Genomic DNA, 22,508 nt, shown 5'->3' on the forward strand with positions numbered 1-22,508 from the left:
AACCAGCCCCCAGCACTTCCTAACCCCTTCAAAGGCAGTGCAGAGGAGGGGATTAGCTGACCTGCAGGAGGGACCTGATGCCCAGAGAAAACCTGCAGCTTCTCCAAGTTCAAAGACCCCTGAGGGACATCAAAGGGCACAGGATGCTCCAGGCAGCAGAAACCCTAAGGATAGGCTGCTTCCTGCTCCTAATGACCATCAACCCCTTCCTTTCCTTAAAAACCACACATCAGGAGGGGCTTTATGGCCTAATTATTTGGACTCTGCCTTTTCCACCTTTCCTGGGGCGGGGGGGGGGGTGGTTGGATTGAAAATGTGGGGGGAGGCATGTGTATCCCCCTCCCTTCCTCACAGAACTGTGAAATGTATGCTGTGGGTCAGCAGGCCTGAGAGGGGTGCAGCCCCAAACAACTGCAGCCCCACAGCAAACACTGTATGACTCCCATAAGACCCCAGGGGCAACTCCCACAAAGACCCCAGGGCCTTTGCTCAAGCCCTTCACCTCTCTGTGGATGCCCCTTCCCACACTTCCTACCAGCTGAAGTCCTCTTCTTTCTGTAAGGCCCAGAGGGCAGATAACTGCCTCTCTGTAGCTGCCCTTGACCCTGCCCAAGGATCCCTCTAGCCTGAACTGCCAAGCACCATGGTCCTTCTCTCAAGACTTCCCTAAAGGCAAAACTTGTCATTCTTCTTTACTCCTCAAAAACAGCCCAGAGCCTCCCCACAGTCTGGCCCGGTGCTCACCACACAGAAGGTGCGGACAAGTGTTAGTTAAGTGATAGAATAATAAATAAGTGATAGAATAAAATAAGTGATAGAATAAATTGAACAAAACCAAGTTGAGTGTATCTAAGAGTTTCCCCTAAAAGCTTTCACCCTCGTGGGTCTAGGGTCTCTTTGCTATATTTAGGTGGCAGGGTCAGTCTGAAAACATCACAGAATTCTTGTGGGTCCTTCCTCCTGCAAGTGTAATAAATCAGAAGCAAGCCGCCACACCTTCCATCTGCAACAACGGGTTCCCTGTCCTTCTTCTCCAGCTGTAAAGCAGGTTATGTCCCACCTAATGAAATTGAGCACTAGAGACAGAGAATTTCAGAGACCAATTCTATAGTCTTGCGACCAAGAGGGACCTGGCTCAATTTCTGCACAGCACTGGCTCTCAAACACAGTCATGCAGTGGAATCTCCAGGCGATCCCTAGAAAACACTGCCCCACCAGCAGAGGTTCTGATTTCACTGGTATGAGGCATGACCTGAGCATCAGATTTTTAAATGTTCCCCAGTGATGGTCAAGTCCATTAGGACCGCTGCCACAGTGTTGACCAAGTGGCTCTTGATGAAGGAGCATAAGGCAAGCTGACAGGCTGCAACCTGCCCCCCCCCCCCCCCCCACCAGGTGCAATATGTGTGATATTCCTTCTCAGGCACTCCAGGCTGCCCAAGAACAAAGGAAAGGGGGAAAACAAAGGGCTAATAGAGATCACAGTCCTGCAGGACCTATGTCTCCATCACCCCTCCATAGTAACGTGGGAAACAAAGGAGAAGAAAATGGCAGATAGAACTAAACTTCCTTATAACCCACTAATAAATACTTGAGGCTGGCAGAGTAAAACATTTCCCCAGGAACTCCCTCCTGTCTTAATGCTTTGCTAGAGGGAAAAACAACCTTAGGCCTCCAGTATCCTCTGAGTCTTCTTCAGCATATGGAAATCTCACTGGAAACTTCCCCTGGACTTCCCCTAAGAACCCCACAGTATATAACCAGTCTCTCCTCATGTCCCAGGGCAGCTCTTCCTGCCCATGGGTCCTGTCCCCGTGCTTCAATAAATCACCTTTCTGCAGCAAAGACGTCTTGAAGAATTCTTTCTTGGTCGTCGGCTCCGGACCCCATGAACCCACTATCACCCCAAAAACCTCATCAACTCTCAGACTTCAGTGCACACTAGAATCCCCTATCAGGGTCTGTGAAAACTCAGAGGGCTGGGCCCCACCCCAGAGTTTCTGATTCAATAGGTCTAAGGGGACTGGGGATGGGGTGACAGGGAGGGGGATAATGATTTGCATTTCTATTAAATTCCCCAGGGATGCACAGCTGAGAGCCACTATTGATGGTTTTACCAAGTGTCCCACATTGGCCTTGGGTGACAATCACCTGAGAAACTTTGAACACACCAATACCTGGGGCCCACCTCAGACCAAGTGAATCAGGATTCCTGAGCCTGTGGCCAGCACCTGTATTTTTGAGAGGCTCCCAAGTGAGACCGGTGTACCTCCAGAACTAAGAACGTTGCCTCCAGAAACAGACTGTCCATTAAGATGGTGGCAGGGGACACACAACAGCTTCTTCCTATGCTGAGCGGAGATGGGCCTCCACGCAGCTTCCATGCACAGACCCCACGCCTGCCTTCTTAGTGAGCACGGACCGGAACCCTCACTCTTCATGCTGTGACAGAGTGCAAATATTTGAGATCACACTCTTGCCCTCCTTTGCTCTTCCCTCCTCTTGCCCACACATTCCAGGGAGAAGCCCACATTGGTAGCAAAGAGCAGGACTTCTCATCAAACTTTTGGGCAAGCAACAAAAGGTTTAGGGACAAACCCTTCTTGGTTAGTCAAAGTCAAAATCCTAACTGTACTGTATTTCTGCCTGGATTCCCAGATTGGAGGCAAGACCGAGGGAGCGCATTACTGTTGGTAGATTCTGGACACACGCACACTACAAGGCCCAAACGTATCATCTGTAAATTCGACCCTGATGGTGAAGATTCTAAGGAACAGACCAATTTCGGGAATGGGACTCCCCCAGTTGCTAAATTATTAAATGCTAGTCTGTGTGACTTTCCGTGAAGTATTCTGGGTCCTGTATATATAGACTCATTGTTTCTCTAACACCAAGGGTTTGTCTGAGAAATTTCAACACAATTGAGACCTTGGGGGCTTTGTTACTGCCATTTCTTTTTCCCTTTCTTTCTTTTTCTTTCTTTTTTTTTTTTTTGAGGCTCTTAAGCAATACTTTTTATCTTAAAAGAGAAATCTTCGCTTCTCCTAGTATAAATTATAGCTTCTTACAGTAATCACTACTGCTTAACTGGCATTCAATTTACAGGATAAAAATATATTCTTTTGGCCGCCTTAACGACTGTGTACACAGCTTGTCCTCAAACCCTCTCTGAGTTTTGGCTCAGAGCAGCTATCATGTTAAGAGGATGGAATGCGGTTTCAAGCAATGCCAGGAGTATTGCATAAGCGATAATTGATATTTTTACTAGCGGCAACTTTGTAGTTGATAATGGGTTATTAAAACAGGAAAAGAGGCCCTCCCCACAGAATCCCATCTGAGATGTAAAAGGAAAGGTGTTCCAGACAAAAAGCCCCTAGGTGTCAATAAAGGGTGGTTCTGACAGGTCCCATATCTTCCAGAATGTGCAGCCCCAGGCAGAAAGCAGCAGAGAAGAGTAACCTCCTTGTTGCAGGGTCTCCACGGCTGAGGCCAGGGCAGAGGCTGCCTGTTCACCCAGCCACACGCGACCTGGCTCTAGCTAGGACTCTGTCACGCTTTTGGAGTGAGGCAGGGACACAGAAAGAGCAAGGGTACCAAGTGTCCTGCCATCCCTGCTCCTTTTCAAAAAACAATTTTGATACTGGCTTTTATTGAAATGTCTGCTTTCAACCCTTCTGTAAACCTAACAGATCAGCGTCAAATCTGGCAACCCCGATGGGGCGGAGGCTGACTGGTCTGGAATAGGAGCTGTCAAGGGCCAGCCATCCGTCCTCATCTTTGGCCACTTCCACCGCCCAAGCCGTATCCTCCAGGTAGGATGTCAGGGAGGCTTCACCTACTTGAAGGCATCAGAGGGCTCATCCACTGCAAATACCATAGGTTCCCCTGCCCTGCCCCCTGCATTTTGAGGTTTTCAAGAGAATCCCAATTCTTTAGGCAAAGGAACCAATGCACTGATCCTTCATGCAGCAAAGGAGGCTGAGGCAGAGCAGCAGCTGATGTGCAGGGGGTGGTGAGGGAAGGTGTGCCAGGGCAGGATGGAAACACCAGACCTTAGGGGTCACCTCTCCTCGCGGGTCACCTTTTGTCACTTCATTCTCACTCTCATGAAGTCACCAGCTCATGCTCAGTCTTCCTCGTATCGCATCAGCACCGAGTCCAGCTGCAGGGGCCACACCGCTGCCGATGTGAGTGGCCCCCCAGGAGTCAATGCGGTGGCCCTGCTTTCTGCTTTGCAAGATTTCGTATGCTTTCTGTCCCTTCACCCTCCAGCTTCAACACAGACTCAGGCTTGTCAGTGTCACAGGCACAGAAATACTTTTTTAAGTTTCTTTATTTATTTTGAGAGAGAGAGAGGATGAACATGAGCAGGGGAGGGGCAGAAAGAGAAGGAGAGCTAAGATTTCAAGCAGGCTTTGCACTGACGGTGCAGACATGGGGCTCAAACCTACAAACTGAGAGATTATGACCTAAAAGCTGAAATGAGAGTCAGATGCTTAACCAACCGAGCCACCCAGGCGCCCCTGCAAATACTTTTTTGTGGCTACGGCTTTTCTTTTTGGGGCACTGGAAGGAAGACAGCTGGAGGTGCAGGGCAGAGAGAGAGAGAGGGAGAGAGAAACAGAGACAGAGAGTGCCCAAGGTGGTGGAAACAGTGATAGACTGACCTGCTGTTTGTTGTAAGAATTCCCTGGAACAAGGCTGTAATATCCTCCAAAAACAAGGTAAAGGCCCTGTGCCTGGGCCATGAGGCCAAAGTCAGAATGACCCACATGGGTATGGATTTCCTCTGCCTCCACATCTTTCTTTCTGAGTCACCCTAAGTGTCCAGAAGAATTGTCTACAAGTTGTATCTGCAGCTGGTCAAGTCCTGGGGGCCTAGGGCCTACCTTCTTGCTCCCCACCTTCCCTGCTCCATTATGGTTCCAGAAGGCACCACTACAGCAACACAGATGTGTCTAAACCATAAAGGACCATCTCCGGGTAGAAGGAAGAGATGTGAGAAACCCCAAAGACCATAATGAGTGAAGTCTTTCCAAAGCCAACTCCTCCTGACCTTCCCTGGAAACAGAGAGAGCTCTTCAGAAGCAGGGAACACACTCAGCAACAATGTCCAAGTGCCTTTTCTCTGTCATCACAGGGAAAAGTCAAAGGGACAGCACCACACCAGAACCCGTAACAGCAGAGGCTCTTTTTCAAAAGCAACGTCACTGTGTAAGAATGAGGGAGCTCCACATCTTCTATGCTTCCGGGCTCATGAGACAGTCACCTGTCCACATGGGGAAGGCCATAGAATGATGGCAGGGAATGCATGCGGGACCCAAGGTATTTTACAAAAATCCCCTACCCCTGGACAAACAGAGCAAGACTAACTCCATTTTGTGCTACACCCACCATCTCATGTATAACCCCCATATGACCTACTTATTGCTTAAGACACTCCCCCACCCTAGTCAAGCTGCTGAGCACACCCTTACTGGAAACCGGCTCATATAGAAATGCGGAACCCCTAACCGCCAAAGAATGTAAACCCCGCCTTTTGCCCGCCAAACTTGCGCGCCAATTCTGACCAGAGTGATAGGCTAGTTCAAACAGTTACTATAGGGTAAATTGTAATTCAATTGGCCACCTGCGTGTGGACTGACATGAATGTGCAACTTTCTGTGTGTGTTACAATCTCATTGGCCACTGGCCCCCATAAAACTGCTACACCTTTTAACCTAGGGGTCCAAGTCCCTGCTCCGCTGTGTCGGGTATACTTGGGCCCAAGCTCGAGCTTGTAAATAAACCCTCGTGTGTTTGCTTCAGTATCGGCTCCTTGGTGGTCTCTCAGATTCGAAATCGGGGGCATTACATGCAGAAGAGTGGTTATTACCGACAGCGAACCAATGTGACCAATGGATGCGGGGAGCTTTGAACAGTGTGCGGCACAGCACAAGTGCTCTATTCCTGCAGCCACCACGATGACTGAAAGGAAGAAGACAATAATGGCAAGTGCTCAACATTAATGAGAACAGCCCTCAAACTTGGCTGTTTGTTGGAACCACCTAAGGAAGTTCAGAAAAATCCTCCCTGTGGGAATCCTGATTTAATTGGCATGAGGTGTGGCCTGGATACCTGCATTTTAAAAATATCTTTAAGACATTCTCTCTCATTCTGAAATTTAAAATTCGGAATTAAAGGTGCACAGACAGCAAAAAGTGAAATATAGGGAGGTTCTGCGCCTCCCACTATGGCAACATCTTGTGTAATAATTGCAGTGCAACGTCAAAACCATGAAGTTGACGTTGGGACAATCCATAGTGCTTCTCCAGATCTCACCAGTTATATACACACTTTCTGTGCATGGGGGTGGTTCTGTGTAATTCTGTCACACAGCTTCCTGTAACTACTGCCTCAACCGAGAAATCAGAGCACTACCACAAGACTACCCTTTTTCGGCCATACTCACCCTTTCCCCCATCCCTTTAAACCCAAACAACCACCTGTCTGTTCCCCATCTCTGTAATTATGTTATTTCACAAATGTTATGTAAATAGGATCATGTGGTATTCATCCTTTCAAGACTGGATTTTCTTTTCTTTTTTTTTTTTTTTTTAATTTTTTTTTTCAACGTTTATTTATTTTTGGGACAGAGAGAGACAGAGCATGAACGGGGGAGGGGCAGAGAGAGAGGGAGACACAGAATCGGAAACAGGCTCCAGGCTCTGAGCCATCAGCCCAGAGCCCGACGCGGGGCTCGAACTCCCGGACCGCGAGATCGTGACCTGGCTGAAGTCGTACACCTAACCGACTGCGCCACCCAGGCGTCCCAAGACTAGATTTTCTTTACTCGGTATAATTTCTTAGGTGTTCATCCAAATGGTTGTGTGTATCCATAATCCATTCAGTTTTTACTGCCGAGTAGTATTCTGCAACACGGAGGCTCTACCAGTCGTGTCGTCATGCACCCATGGAAAGACATCTGGGTAGTTTCCAATTTGGGGCTACTACGATGAAAAGCTAATACAGACATTCATGTGTGAGTTTCTAGGTAAAAGTAAGTTTTTTATTTTTATTTATTGATTTATTTTATTTTAGAAAGAGAGCATGAGAGGGGGAGAGGGGCAGATGGGAGGAGAAGGAGAGAATTTCAAGCAGGCTGCACACTCAGCACGGAGCTTGATGCAGGGGGCTTGATCCCACAACCCTGGGATCATGACGTGACCCGAAATCAAGAGTCAGACCCTCAACCGACTGAACCACACAGGTGCCCCAAAGATAAGTTTTTATTTCTCTGGGATAGATGCCCCAGAGTGCAATCACCGGGTTGTATAGTAAATTTTAGGGTTTTTAATGTTTATTCATCTATTTTTGACAGAGAGAGAGAGAGAGAGAGAGAGAGAGAGAGAGAGAAAGAGAGAGAGCAAGCAGGGCAGAGGCAAAAAGAGAGGGAGACAGGTAATCCCAAGCAGTCTCCGTGCTGACAGTGCAGAGCCTGATACGGGGCTCAAACCCATGAACCACGAGAACATGATCCAAGGCAAAATCAAGAGTCAGACACTCAACCACCTGAGCCACCCAGGCGCCCCAGTAAATTTTAGTTTTAAAAAGAACTGCCAAACTCTGTTCCAGAGTGGCCCTAGCATTTTACATCCCACCTGGTTTCTCCATCCTGGCCAGTATTTGGTGCTGTTGCCATCTATCTTGGTGGATGTTCCATGGGCATCCATGGAAAAGGATGTGTATTTGGCTATTGTTGGATAGATGTTCTATAAGCATCAGATCCTATTGCTTGATGGTGTGTTCAGTCCTTTTATATTAACTTATAATTAATTGTTGGAACATTTTTATTCTTTAAAATTGTTCTGAGAGGGGCACCTGGGTAGCTCAGTCAGTTAAGCGTCCTACTTCAGCTCAGGTCATGATCTCACGGTTCGTGAGTTTGAGCCCCGCGTCGGGCTCTGTGCTGTTAGTGTGGAGCTTCAGATCCCGTCCCCCTTTCTCTCTGCCCCTCCCTCTCTCTCTCTCAAAATAAACAAACATTAAACAAAATAAAATTGTTGTCAGATAATTCCAACATGTATCACTGGTGTATGCTGATGGACCTCTCGTTCAAGTTGTGGACTTCCCGGTCCTGGTAGGATGGCTGATTTTCATCAACTGGGTCCTGGATATTTTGGCTCTGATGTTAGGTAAGTCTCATCCTATTTAAGTCTTCTATTTTAGCAGGCAGTCACCCTGGCCTCCTTTTGTGAGCTTCGGTTCCAAAGACACTACAGTGTTCAGGACCCTTCTGGTCTGCCCTGATTTCCTGGTGCTGCTGGGGCTCCCGTTCAGTCCCTGGTGGTGATAACCACAGAGGCAGAGGGAACTTGTCAAATGCCGCCTGGGGTCACCAGGCACCTTCTGGGGGAGAGGGGTGTGGGAAGGAGGAGCTGCTGGGCCTGGGTCTCCTTATGCCACTGGTGGGGGTGGGGGGCAGGGTGACAAAGGCCTTCGCTGTTGCTGCAGCCGCCGGCAGATCCGGCTGCCCACCCATGTCCTGGCTGGGAGGCAGGAGCTGGGGTGACGTTAGGGGTTGTTGCTGCAGCTGCAAGTAGAGTGGGCACACTGCACTCTGTTTATGGAGCGTGTGTGAGGGCTCCCCATGAGATCTCTCTTGGGCTTTGCCTTTCCCAGCCCGCTGGCTAGAGAGAGCAGGCTGTTCTTGGGTTTTGTGTGGCTCCAGGTATTCAGTCCAGGGTTTGTGTGTGGGAAGCAAAAAGAAAACCCCAGAACTCACTCTGTGCACGTTCCTCAAGCGCTAAGATTCGGCTTTCATAGCCTTTTAAGTGCTTGTCTATGGACTCATTTCCAAGGTATTTGGTTGTATTTAAAGGACAGGAGTATCGGGGCGCCTGGGTGGCTCAGCTGGTTGAGCATCCAACTTTGGCTCAGGTCATGATCTCACGGTTCTTGAGTTCGGGCCACGCATTGGGCTCTATGCTGACAGCTCAGAGCCTGGAGCCTGCTTCAGATTCTGTCTCCCTCTCTCTCTACCCCTCCCCTGCTCATGCTCTGTCTCTGTCTCTCAAAAAATAATAAATAAACTTTAAAAAATAATAAATAAAGGGCAGGAGTATGGAAAAGTGACTCTGGACCATCTCATTCCAGTATCAGAAGTCCCTACTGTCTCTTTTAATCCTCCTGACCATGCTGTGAGGAAGGAAAAAAAAAAAAAATCAGTATGCCCATTATACAGATGGGGAGACTGGGTGGGGAGGGCGCACACGGAGGTTGGTAACTTGCTTCACGTGGGACAAAGCTGCCTCCAGGATTTACGCCCTGAAAGCCTAAATTAAAGCTGCAGGCTTGGATTGCACATCTGGGCAGAAGCTCTGAGGAGACTTTTATCATCACCTGCTGACCTCTCTGCACTTGATATTTTGCACTTCACAAAAAATTGCCTATTACCAACTATCTTACTTCCAAAAGCACCCTAATATTATGAAAACGTCCTCACGTGAAACCAGTGCCTGTGATAGCGCTGAGGGTGAGAAGGCCCCATGCCAGAGGCCGGGTACCCAGGGCTAGCAGCATGGGCTCCAAGTTCTGGCCTCCCTGTTCAAATTTGGATTCCACCACCTAGAAGCTGGACCACAGAGCTGGGTGAGTTGCTTAACCTCTCTGTGCTTCAGTTTCCTTACCTATAAAATGGGGAGAATGACAGTACTGAACCCGTGGGATGATAGGGAGGATCTGACTAATGAGCAGATGTAAAAACAATGAAAACAAGCTTGTTTACTAAACCCGTGAGATTTGCTCCTATTTCACAGAGGTGTGTATGTGCTATAAGCTTGGCCCTGGGGTCCGTGCACCACCCCGATCCTGGTTCCTTTCGTCTCCTATGCTGTCCGAGGGTCACAGAATCAACCATGAGAGAGTCTGATGTGAGATCAGAGATCAGTTCAGCCATCCTCATATTCCAAGAACCGCTCCTTCAACCCTCAGGCTGGAGGGCCAGCTCTGCAAATACCAGCAGGAGGAAACCAGCACTGCCTCACGAGTTTCTAGACAGCTCGAATTTTAAGAACTTTCTTCCTTCCACTGTGCTGAAACCGCTTTCCCTGTGTTTTGAGCACACTGGCTGGGCTCTGCCCCGGGGGCCATGCAGAGCTCTCTTGTGTCCTGGCAGCCTCTCATGTGGCCCCCTCAGTGCTTCTGTCCCTCTGCATACCTCTTGTTCACATATATGCTCCTTTCTTCCAGCTGTTTCCTTCATCATCCCCCTCCCTTGCATATGGGCATGGTCCTGGCTCCTGATGTCCTTCTTAAAACAGATCCCCTAATACTGCATGCAAGTCTCCTACTTAACTTCTGAAGGGTGGAGCGGAGTTCCAACTGCCTCCTTCATTCCTGGAGATGAGGTTCATGTTAATACGGTCTAAGAATGCCCTGGTTTTGTAAGCATGTAGCTAACCATGCCCCCTTACATACAGGAGATCTGCTTCATCTCTTGTGTCAAGCTTAATCTATGGGCAGTGGCTGCCTACAGAATTAGGAAGTATTATGAGCTGGGACTCAGTGGAAAAGGGTCCTGGGATCAATTAGTAATGTCTGTCAGTGGAAGCAAAGACAGACGTGTTTGTTGGCAGTGACTAGAAGCTTTTCAAACATGCTGCCATTAGGCCATGTTTCTACCATCCTGTGCATTATGTCTGGTTCATCTGGGGCTTAAATCAAATTAAATACCATCTGGAAAGCTGTAAGGCATATGGTTAGTGCGCAGACTTGAACACCGACAAAGGGCTTGAAGCTGGATTCTGCCACTTACCATTGGAAGGTCCCTAGGCCTCATTTTCCTCTCTATAAAATATAAATAACCACAGTAGTAGAGAAATGGGTGCAAATGAAACGCCATCATGCATTGCTGCATTGGCCACTTTTCCAAGGTGGTCATGGACTTTGTGTACTCTGAATTTTTATACACTGTTCTCCCTCCCATCTTTGTGCCATCTCAATGACTGATGAGCATGCTATCCCTCTCTGCAAGCAGGTCATGACCGAAATGTTAAATCAGGGAGCGCCACGGCAGAAGGAAGCTTCTCTCCCAGACACACACCTCTCTACTAACCATGCCTTGAGTAAGGCTGTCCGGCAGTTACAAGTTCATTTGTAGGAGTATCCAACCTACAGTTCCCCCTACTTCTCATTTGGAATGTTAAGAGTTTTGCAGAAACCTTGGTGAAATTTACATTCCCTGCCTCTGCAGAATCTGTTTTGGGTGTGGCTGGTTATCCACAGATTCTTGCCTGACTTCTAGGATTGCCTCTTCTAATTCTGAATGCTCACAAATTATGTCTGACGAGCCATTTGGGAATCTTTCCTACAAATTACCTAAGTCTAAAATGTATACCACTTGTCTCATTTCCCTCTTACAAGATGCCATTTGCCTATTTAAGTCTTTGGCACACCTTGCTTCTCCTTCATTGCTTCTGCACAATTATCAAAGTGGGCTGGCACTCTCATCTGCAAACAAGTTCTATCCGTCTGGGCCAAGAGAGCCCAAATCATGTGAAGCAGCTGGTTGATCTCTTATCACCTCCTCCATCATCTGGGTCTTTAGCTCCTCACAGAACAAGGTGTATGTACAATCTCAGGATGTATGAAAACCAGGTGGGAGGCACTAGGCAGTCAGGTCTTGAGTATGTCCAGCAATAGAGGCAGTTAAGTTACAAAAGGCAGTATCCTGCAGGGTGTGGCTCTTCAAAACACAAAGTGCCCCTGGTTTACAAAAGGGGGGGGGGGCTTTATAACCCACTGCAAATTCACAAGTTTGGAATCAGGATTGCTTTTGTGTGTGTCAGGGATATGAGGGGGGGCTCTTTAACTTGCTTTCCATTTGGGTAACCAACCATCATAATGAGCCATCTTTCATGAAGAAGTGAATTTTGTGATCACTTTGTAGGAGTTACTGTATGCACAAGGACCAGCGAACAGTAAGTACTGAAGACTGATGCCAGGTGATCTCCAGACTCAAGCCCCAGGGGCAGACCAGCTTCTCATGACTCAACACATGTTGCAGCAAGAAGAGACCTGGGCTTTAGGGCTCACTCTAAACCTTTGGATTGCAGCATTCCACATAGTACTGGTCTTCTAGAGGTCTTCTAGGACTGAGTAGTCAATGGAAAATGTGAAGAGAGACAATGATGCCTTTAATACCTGCCACCTGTATAATTCCACAAACAGGGCAGCTGGAGGGATGGAGTCTTCACACATGTGTCACTGGTGGCAAGGATGGGAAGAAGCCGTCCTTAGGACAAGCACAGTCACTCAGGCATCTGCTTCTGCCACCAAAACCCAAAGAAAATCTGACTGGGAGGGGGCAAGACAGGAATGCCAGCATTTCCAAGTCTAGGACCCTCGTCTGCCCTTTGAGCATGTCAAAGACCACTCCCTGCTTTGGGGCTTTTAGGGATAATTTGACATTCCTGTTCAGTGTTTCAGCCCTGCCTCTTCCTTCCATCTTCACATGGCACAACCTCCACTTTGTGGGCAGACCAAACTCTGGTTGACCAGCACATTCCCCAAGACGTCTGTCGCTACCCAAGAGTTGGACATTCTGGAGGATAGCCAAAAATGTACCAGATTTTATGATGCACCAAGTTAAATATTTAGACTGGAGTGGGGTCTCTTTCAACAGATAGGATGGGTAGTGGCCATTCCAACCATGTCTTCAAAGTAAGCTGGTGTCCAAGCTCCAGAGCAAGTTGAGCGGGAACCTGGAACCTAGCTCTGGATGCCGGCAGGAGAGCCCTCGGCACCTGCTGGCATGGCACGGGTGTTAAACAAAGCATGGGTGGAAAGGAAGGGTCATAGAAGAAATTCCAAAACCAGGGCAAGAAGGCTATTCAAAAAACTGCCCCATGGGAAAAACTTACAAAGAAACAAACATCCATGTTCCCTTCACGGCCAGCTGGCAGGTACAGCATCCAGCCAGAAGCAGCATCCGCTGAGATGGGGTCGGCAGACAGGGCTACCACTCGGATGTGATGGAACTGCCCTGCTCAGCTGTCTTGCATCAAGAATACTGGATGCACCCGATCCCCACATTTCTAGCTGGCTCCCAGGTGGTGTGATGCTGCTGGTGCTCAGATCACACTCTGAAGAGCAAGGCACTGGCTAGCTGCAGTTGCACGTGTTTCTCCAGTCCATTCCTGGTGCACTGTCATCACAGTGGGGCTGCCTCATGCTTCTCTGCCAGATTCTGGACTGGGCATGGGATAGGGGGGTTTTAGGCGACAACTGTCAAGTCAGGAAGGACAATTCGGTTTGGGGTTGGGTGGGGGAGGAAAGGAGTAGGGTTTCTGGGAGCTTGCTCTGCTGACAAAACCAAGCTCTGCATGGACCAGACAGCCAACAGCAAGCTGGCCTTTTTTTCCGTCCTGCCTCCCCTTGGCGGTCATAGAACATGTGCAACAAAGATGCATAAGTAGTGCATGTGCTCTCCTCACCTCAGAGCTGCTCACACAGTCAACCGTCGGTTCATTAGGTGTCACTTACCCAATGAGCCCATGTGCTCCTGTCAGGAAGGCTCCTCTAACCAGAAACCACCCTGCACGTGCCTCTCGGAAATGCACAGGGTGCCGGTTGTCTAGTCCTCAGTGTGTTTAAAGCTGCCTCATGGTGGGTGTCCTACTGGACCTGCTACGTCCTCATTGTGGGGACACTGTTATCAAGTTTGACTTGCAAAGGCCACGACTGTTTCTTACCCTTCCTCCTTCTCTTTAACAGTCTACCCAGTTGGAAGCTGGGTGGGAATTGGGGGAGGGGGGGAGTCGTGGCCATGGTGCAGGCTTGCCCCCCAAGTGACACATCCCAGGGTCCCAGGGTCCAGCATCTCCCAGTGGCTATGCGCCCACCCCACCCTGCAGCATCAGCAGCTCAGGGGCCCTGCCAGCCCCAAGACTGTTCCTGGTTCAGGTCAAAACTGACCAAGCCACCTCCTTTCTATTCTCTCTCCGGATGATAATCATAAGTGAGCGTCAGGTAATCACCGGGCTTACTTCACACCTGCCCCCTCTCAACACCACGGAAGTGTGGCTATGATTAACAAGACAATGTCTTTGTAATGCTTCCAGTGACTTGCTAAGAAAATTATAACCACCCTCCTTCTAGATCCATCTATTTATGTTTTTTTTTTTTCCCAAGACAGGCCATTCCCAGATCCTCACATGGGCCCTTGGCAACTTCTGTGCTCTGCTCTGACGTCAGGAACAAGATGTGTGATCTCAAGGCTCCCCTTGACCCATTCTGCTGGTCCTTTCTGACACCACCAGAAAGTGGTGCCAGTAGTAGTGCCACCAGTAGTAGCAAAACCACTACTTCCACACCCTGTGTGCCTGCAAATGGACAAGAATGAGAAGGGCTCTTTCCTAGAACATGCTGTTGGCAATGCTGGTGGCAAAGTTCCCAAGGTCTTAGAGAATGTGCAGCTGCCCTCAGGTCTTTAGTCTGGAATTTTCCATCAGCAGTGGGCAGTAGATAAACAAGGATTTCAGGCATGAAGCCAAACACCTTGGGAGAATGGAGGGCATCTCTTAGCTAGCTTGGGCTGCTATAACAAAATACCATAAGCTGGGCAGCTTATCAATAATGGATATTTCTCACAGTTGTAGAGGCTGGAAGTCCAAGATTAGTGAGGGCCCTTTTTTAGGCTGCAAACAGCCATGTTCTCTTTGCATCCTCACGTGGCAGAAAAAGAAGTAGCTAGCTCTCGGGTCCTTTCTTATAAGGACACATCTCATTTATGGGGGCTCCACCCTCATGACCTAAGCACCTGCTAATACCATCAGAATGGAGGTTAGATGTCATCCTCTGAATTCTGGGGGGTCACAAATAATCAGCCCCTAACAGAAAACTCCACCTGTAGAGAAATTTCCATCATATACCCCTGCCACCTCCCATGGTCCTTACAAAACCCTAGCCATGTGAGCAGAGGTCGTCTTTCCAGGTAAAGGTGGGTAAATGCAGTCACCAGGGGACCCATGTGAGAAGGGCTAGGCCTCAGCACACATTTATTCGCTTGTGCAAAGGGCTTTGCTTGATGTCTCTGGCCACTTAGAGCCATGGGAAGCAAGGTAACTCTCCATTGGCGAAATGAGGCTAAGAGGACTGTGGACGTCCCTTGCTCTGAGAACCGGGAGAAAAGCCACTTTGGTGAAGCTGCCAGAAGCTCTGGAGATCTAACGAGAAAACTGGAAATCATCTAATTCCTGGAATAGTCTGTAACGTAAGGAAGTTCTGAGGGGATTTCGGAATTTGGTTCTTCAGCCAAAGTCAGACTTCCTCCCATTCTCCTCCAACACCATCCCAGACCACAGCCTTTTAGGTAAGGAAATCTACCGACAATTAAATGCAAAGAATTCCTGGGGCAGAGACAGACACTCGCAACAGCTTCTGTAGCCTTCCCTGTTACAGTAATGGTTCTCTGGGGGCAGCAGGCGCCCCACATCCAGCTGGATTTTCCATCAGAGCGATAACGTCCAGCCAATAGCTGCGCGGACTGGCTGCTCTGGATGCAGGTGGGACCACATCTGTCTGCTTGCAGAAGAGCTTTTAATGCTTTTCCCTTTGTTTGTGTTCCCCTCCCAGGCCTGGCCTGGGCAGATCTGGGAAGGCTGTGGTCAAGGTCCTCTTAAGGACAGCGGCTCGGGGCTCGCCAAGCAACTGGAATAAGTGTTCTGTCCCCACATTCGACTCAGCGTGAAGGGTAAGACTGCAGAGGACATCCTAGTAAGTTCTGTGCAATTCCTGTGAAGACTGTGCAGTGAGAAATCCTAGCTCAGGGCAGAAAAGCCACATAAATACAGCCATCGGTTACAACATGCCTTTGCTGCTCTGGACACTGCACCTCCCATTCAAAATCGCACGTCTGGAAGGGGCCAGAAGGAAACTGCTTTTATGAAAGAGATGCTCAGGGCCACGCTGAGTGGGCTCATAGAAGTTGTGCAGGGCACAGGCCTGCCTTGCAAATCCTCTGGCACTGTATCCTCTGAAGTCACAGGTCACTAGCTCAGTGAAGACATGAGGAGGAAGGTAGCTTGTAAATTAACGTCAAAGACCCTGCAGCTTCCGGCGGCAAATTTAAGAAATAATGATAAAATGAAAGGCAATGAGGCCTGAACGCTTTGTACAACTCTGGAATTTGGATAAGACTGCCGCGCCCTGCGGATGCTCACACACTGACTTTGATCCAGGGGCCAAATGCCGAGGAAATCGTACTCAGGAATCCCTCTAAGCTCCTCTGTGTGAAACCTGAGAGCCCTGAACACTGCTAGCACCACGGATTACCCTTCAGCCTGGAGGGGGATGCCGCGGGAGGCTGTGGGAGCTGAGTGGGGACGGAGGGTAAGACCCAGAGAACCCGGGAGGAACCCTTCTGAAAACCCAGGGTCTGCTCTAGAACCTGTGCCTGCTCTAGAACCAGAACCACCCTGCAGACCTCCTGGGGGCACATACTGCCCCCCCCCCCTTTCTGTTCTGTGAGAAAGACTGATCCTCTATGTGAATACGACCACCCTAACTCTAACTAGAACAAAAGCACACTCCCCCTCCTCCCGGGGTTTCTAAGCAGTTATGACATTTCCAGAAATCCTCTTTCTGCTGTGCCTTCTTTATAAAGCTGGCCCATCTGATGTCTATGCTGCACCTACCAGACTGAGACCCCCAGCAAAGGGTTCGGGCAACAGCAGTGGCTGCCGGTGCCGTCCGCGGGCAGGTCACCTGCCTGATCACATCTGGCCTCCATTCATTCTGCGTCTCCCCCACGCTGCGCCAGGCAGCTCATTGCTAATACAGATCACAAACATTTCCCCTCTTCACACATCTGGATAATGGCTTTCCTTACTTCCTGTTCTGGACTCGAGACCACTCTTTTCAGATTGAACTGTGTCGGCTCCAGTTAGAAGAACATTCCTCCCCCAGAACAGCTGTCTCCTCCCCTTTCCCTCTGCTCCCCAGCCCTCCCTGGACACTCACCTACTCTCTGCCCATAAGCCACGATTCTCAGGGATGGGATTCAGTTGACATTCTGTGCTGCACACCAGGCGAGCACGTCCCCAGGCATGTGTAAATGAGACATCCTTCCAACATCCACTGCCCTGAGCTCATTTGCACACTGTCACATTCTGGCTGGAAACATCCAGAGTGCCTGGATCCAGCTTTTTAGGGAATGTCTTTATTGGAGGATACCAAGCTTCACATGGGACCTGCCTGGGGCCGAAGATCTCACTTGTTACTTCAGGACATGTGGTGGCATCCCACCTGCCCTGTCCTCATAGGACTGAGCTGGAGAACAAAGTCCCTGCTCTGTTCATGTTTCAATACTCCTTCCAAGTTCGGCCAGTCAGGCCGTGTTTCCAAAACAGGGGATGGGCATGGTTCTAAGGGCCATGGGCACATGAGCAAGTCTGAGAACCCAGCCGTGCCCCACATATTGCTGCAACCGAGCCCATTTATAACTGTTCACATGCCTACAGGTGCACACATGGCTGCTAGATCACCAAACATCGCTCCTTATCAGGACACTTGTATCTCTACACCTCAGTCCTGCGTTTCTCTCCATTTCTGAGTACTCATGTACTCAGCACCTCAGTCTCGATGGGGCACAAGCCTCCTGTGGGCCTCCTTCTACCTCTGCTCCTCCATTTCCAGGCTTCTGCCCATCACATTCACATTTTTCCCATCACCAAGTTCTTGACGCTTTGTTCCGGGCCCTCAGTGAGGTCTCCCAGCAGGTGTCGGACTACAGGTAACAGAACTAACCCTGCCTACATACTGCCACTGTCAGGATGGCTGGGCTTTTCTTCACCTGCCTCGCCAACTGTGAGTGCATGTGGTTGGTTTGGTGTTAGGGAAGCAGCGGAGGGCGTGGGCTTCAGGGTGACCGAGAGGCAAGCCAGGACCGGGACAGCAGGACCATATCTAGCACTATGTGGCTCACCTGAGGGTGGCCCAGAGGGACTGGAGAAAGGGGTTGAGACAGAAGCAAGAAGGTAGAGGAGGCCAAAAAGCAACAATGAAACCTGAGTACTATTATGAGCCATGAATGTCCCGGGAATCTCCTGGAGGGCCTTCCTGAGCTGCTTCTCCCCCAGAGGGTGTGTTCTAATTGATGTCAGGTGAAACTCAGGCTCCTGCCACTTATAAATGCTTCAGGAGCCCCCCTCGGGCAGCAACGCCCAGCTGTCACCTGTACCAGGGCCCCAAGCTTTCCTGAAGAGAACATTTTGCAGAGGCCACAACCCAAGCCGACCAACCAGAGACAAGATAAATTCCAGAATGGGAAGAGCTGAGAAAGGGCATATGGAAGTCAGAAAAAAATCCCTGGAAGAGCAGGTGGGGAGAGTGCCCACCTGGAGAACAGGCAGCAAGAGCCCAAACATGGGGCGTGGCTTGTGGGTCTGTCAGGAAGTCTTTCTGTAGATGCACTTGGGTTAGAGAGGTCACTTAGTTTGACTCAAGGCAGGAACTGATCTGGCTCAGGCTTATCTAACAGAGCCTCCTAAATCCAACAGAAGCTGAGATTTATTTTCTGCAAGAGAAAGCTCTTTGTTTCTACATATAAAGATATGTCCTGTCTTTTTTTTCCCCTGTGTGTGGGTGGCCAAGTGTGTACTATGTGGTTCCCCTTCCCCCTCTCAACTCCCCACCCAGAAGGGCCTGTGTTTAGACATTTCCCGAGAGCTCTCAGTCTTACCTGATTGAGAAGCTGCGTGCATGGCATTCTGGGTCTCCCCAGGCCCCAAATGTTCAGTTGAGACTCAGCTCTGTGCCCTCCTGCCCTCCAACAGTGCTAGGGAGGGCTCTTGCCATCAAGTACCTCCCCTGGGCCTAATCATGCCATTTTCCCCCAAACAAAAGGCATTCTAACCAGCTGTCTTAGAACCACTTACTTTCTCCCTTCTACACTAAAACTTCCAAATCACAACAAACAATATATTCTAAAATTCCGGTAGATTATATATTATATATTATATATTATATATTATATATTATATATTATATATTATATATTATATATTATATATTATATTGTATAATATGTTATATGTTATATGTTATACATTATATATATACTATACCCAGGTGTTTACCACCCTGAGTGCGCCCAATATCATCTGATGTATTATACCCAATTATCTTAATATTATACTAAAGCCACTAGCAACTTCCTCCTTGATCTGTGAGGGTGTCCCTTGATTTTGTTTTTGCTTTTCTCATGGGCCATCAGCATGGACCTGAGCTTCTAATCCTCTGCAGGGGAGAGTCCTTCCCATGGCTGATCAGGGTTGAGCCTCAAAAGCATGAGTTTGCCCAAGAGAAACAAATGCTTGCTTCTACCTGTCCTTCTTTAACTTGAAAGCCAAATACTGATAAACATCTTGGACACCGAGGTCTACCATAACGTACCCTGTTCTGGTTTCTCATGGAAAACACCTGGGCAGTGCTGGCCCAGCTGGGTTGTGTCTCTCAAGGCACACCCTGGCCCCCGCTTCATCAATTTCAGTTGTAACCAATACCAGGTGTCAGCTATAGCTCTCTGGAGTAAGAGAGGTCCATCATGGCCATCTTCTAGCATTCAGGAGCTACTCCCCTCTCCTGGCCACTGCAGGATGAAGTAGTCCCTCATTTTCAGCTGGGTTCTCAAGCAATCATGGCAAGACAGAGAGACAGATGCCTTCCCAAATGCACGCTACCACATTTCTGTTCACTAGGTAAACATACAGCTGCCTACCAGGCAGTCTTTCACGAGCAAGAAGGCAACTAAGGTCATGAAGGCTAGAAAACCTCAAAGTCAAAGTCACGGTCCATCACAGCTTCTGTGTGGCACCAACTCGTCCTCCTAGCGGAAGTGCAGAACAGCCCCTCCCAGGTTCTCATCCTCCAACCCCCACCAGGAATTGCAAATCCTTCAGTCCTCATCTAAACCCAGGCCTGGAGTCTTCCCACCCCACTTCTTTACCAGGTAATCGCCAGAAAGCTGTCGATTGCAGCTACAGTACTTGAGTTTCGTAGGGAAGCCCCTCTTGCTGACACATTGGCTTTCTTCTGCCACTGACTGTCCCTTCTGCCTTGGTTGGTAGCAATCTGAAGGTGCCTTGGTTTTGTGGAGATGTAAAAGTTGTCTCCTTATTACCCTTCTCTTACAACGTGGATCCTTACTTTAATAGCCCTAACATATGGGTATATTATCATAAAGGGGATCCCAAATCATATCAAGTAGAGACTAGAAATTTTTAAAAAGTAATACTAGTTCCCTAATCTATAAAAGTTAAATAATACCTACCCCACAGAACTGATCAATAGCATAATGAAAGCACAGTATCTAACACAGTAGATGTTCAATAAATGAGATTGGATTTGACATAACCATCACTAGGACATTATTAATTCCTGTCCTAAGCAGAATTATTGATATTATCATGGTAAGAATTTTTCATTTAATTCATAATTTAGAACCTATCTGATTCCACATTGGATCGGAGCCAGTTTACAGTACCAAAAAGTTATTTTTGAACTGTAATATGTAAAATACAACCGTTCATACAAAGAGACCCAGAAAAGGGGAGAAAACCACAATTTTGGGACTTACGAAAATGAGTCGGAAAACGAGCCTGACATTTGCTTTGCGTTTTCTGACAGCCAAAGCAGAAAGAAAATCAGGTTCACTTATGCGACCCTCATTGTCTGATAAATGCAATGAGTAGCTCATGTGGAAAGTACACCTTTCTCCTAACATTCAGAGCTGGGGTAACTGCTCTCACAGATCCTCATATGAGGTATCTGGGGTAAACAACAGAAGGGCCATGCTTACGTGTGCCCACGTGCAAGGGCACACACCCCTCCTTCAGAAGACAAGTTTCACTTTATCAGTATTAAAAGGTTAGGGACACCAGTTGGTGAGTCCCCTGGGGACTTTCTAGGGGTATGCAGAAGAGTACTCTCATTTTCTAAAGCGTTCACTGAGAAATCTTCCTGAAGAACATGGACCAGTTGGCTTAGGTCCACTGAGAATACCATCCTATCCTTAGTTCACCTGTACTTAAGGAACACGGAGTTAAATTACTTGGAAAACACGGAAATTTAAGTTGCTATATTTCAAAATATACAACAGCTTCCAGGTTTCATATCTGTGAAGCAGCCTGGCCAGTGGTTTCACGAAGAGTGCAGGCTGAGCCTTCTTGTTAGACCTCCACACAGTCTGCTCTGCAGCTCGGAGCCCGGCTGACCAGAAGGGTCTGCAGATGGAGAGAATGTGGCTTCATTCCCGGGGGGGGGGGACCCGCTTCCCAGTGCTCATGAATAATCAGAGACAACAGACTTTCTCTGAGAAAACCATAATCACCAGACTAGGGGCAGGGCCAAATGCTAACAGAATTTATTGGCTTTGATTAACAATAAGGTGTTTGTTTTTGTGGGTAATTAGAGTTCAATAGCAAGCTATAAAGAGCCCTCCAAGAAATTTAAGCAGACTGTACCTAAAGGCTACTGGAATATGACTAAATCTAACCATTCATTTCTGCAGACCTGCACTGAGGTGCCAGTGACCCAGCATGATCGCACAGGTCATCAGGGAGAAAATGGCCCTCTGTGTTCTTACTGTCCAAGGAGAAAGGCCTCTGTGCAGCACGTGTGTGTTCACACGTGGGTGCAAAAAGCACTCTGGCATGTGCCCTGGCTCCAAATGCTGCAAGGAATATTGCAGTTCATAGAAATCTATTCAAAAGTCCACGACAACCCACATGCTGGGAAACGTTTTGACAACTGCATTCTCAAAACCATTAGGTAGTTGGTTCCGAGGAACTGTGACAGGCTGGGTGGGTCACTGAATAGCGGGAAGGTGTTTGCCAAAGTCGTACTGATTTACACTTTTCTCTCAGCAACCACTCTTGTTTTTTTTTTTTTTTTCCATAAACCAGAAATATGAAAATATATTTGATTACCATTAGTTTTAAAAATTATTTCCCGGTAGGTAAAAAGGTATAGGCAATGTGCTGTCACCAGTGTTTTATCACTCATTGTGCTCACATCATGATACTCAATAGATATAGAAAAGTCAACTACCAAACCCATCTACAGGAGTGAAAAACAGGAGAATGGAGCCAGATAAACAAAACAAAGGAGAAGGAGAAGGAGAAGGAGAAGGAGAAGGAGAAGGAGAAGGAGAAGGAGAAGGAGAAGGAGAAGGAGAAGAAATATACATCTATATCTAGCCATAGATAGGGCTAATCCTAGAGGAAACTGCTTTTGTCCTCCTCCTTACAGATGGGCTTTACTCAAGAAGCAGCTTGAGTTCACATTTAGGGTCCCAGGCATCTAGTAGTCCATAGATCACTAGGAAACATTTACAGTACATTTATTCCCCCAAGAACTAGATTTCCATTTAACTTTGTTCGAGTCAACCCAATATAAATGTTCCTATTGTTCTTCATGCCCTGACCTCCTCAATTTGCTTATTTATTTTTTAAGTTCTCATGCAGTCA

General features: G+C 48.2%; 1 protein-coding gene across 1 annotated transcript in view; it reads right to left on the reverse strand.

Annotated features, from left to right (window-relative positions):
• The window catches only part of ADAMTS17 (ADAM metallopeptidase with thrombospondin type 1 motif 17), a 345,055-nt gene that overhangs the window by 186,993 nt on the left and 135,554 nt on the right, over positions 1–22,508 (reverse strand). The window lies entirely within an intron of this gene.

The sequence above is a fragment of the Herpailurus yagouaroundi genome, unplaced genomic scaffold (genome assembly GCF_014898765.1).
Source record: "Herpailurus yagouaroundi ecotype Mexico unplaced genomic scaffold, PumYag 185, whole genome shotgun sequence".
NCBI classification, from domain to species: Eukaryota; Metazoa; Chordata; class Mammalia; order Carnivora; family Felidae; genus Herpailurus; species Herpailurus yagouaroundi.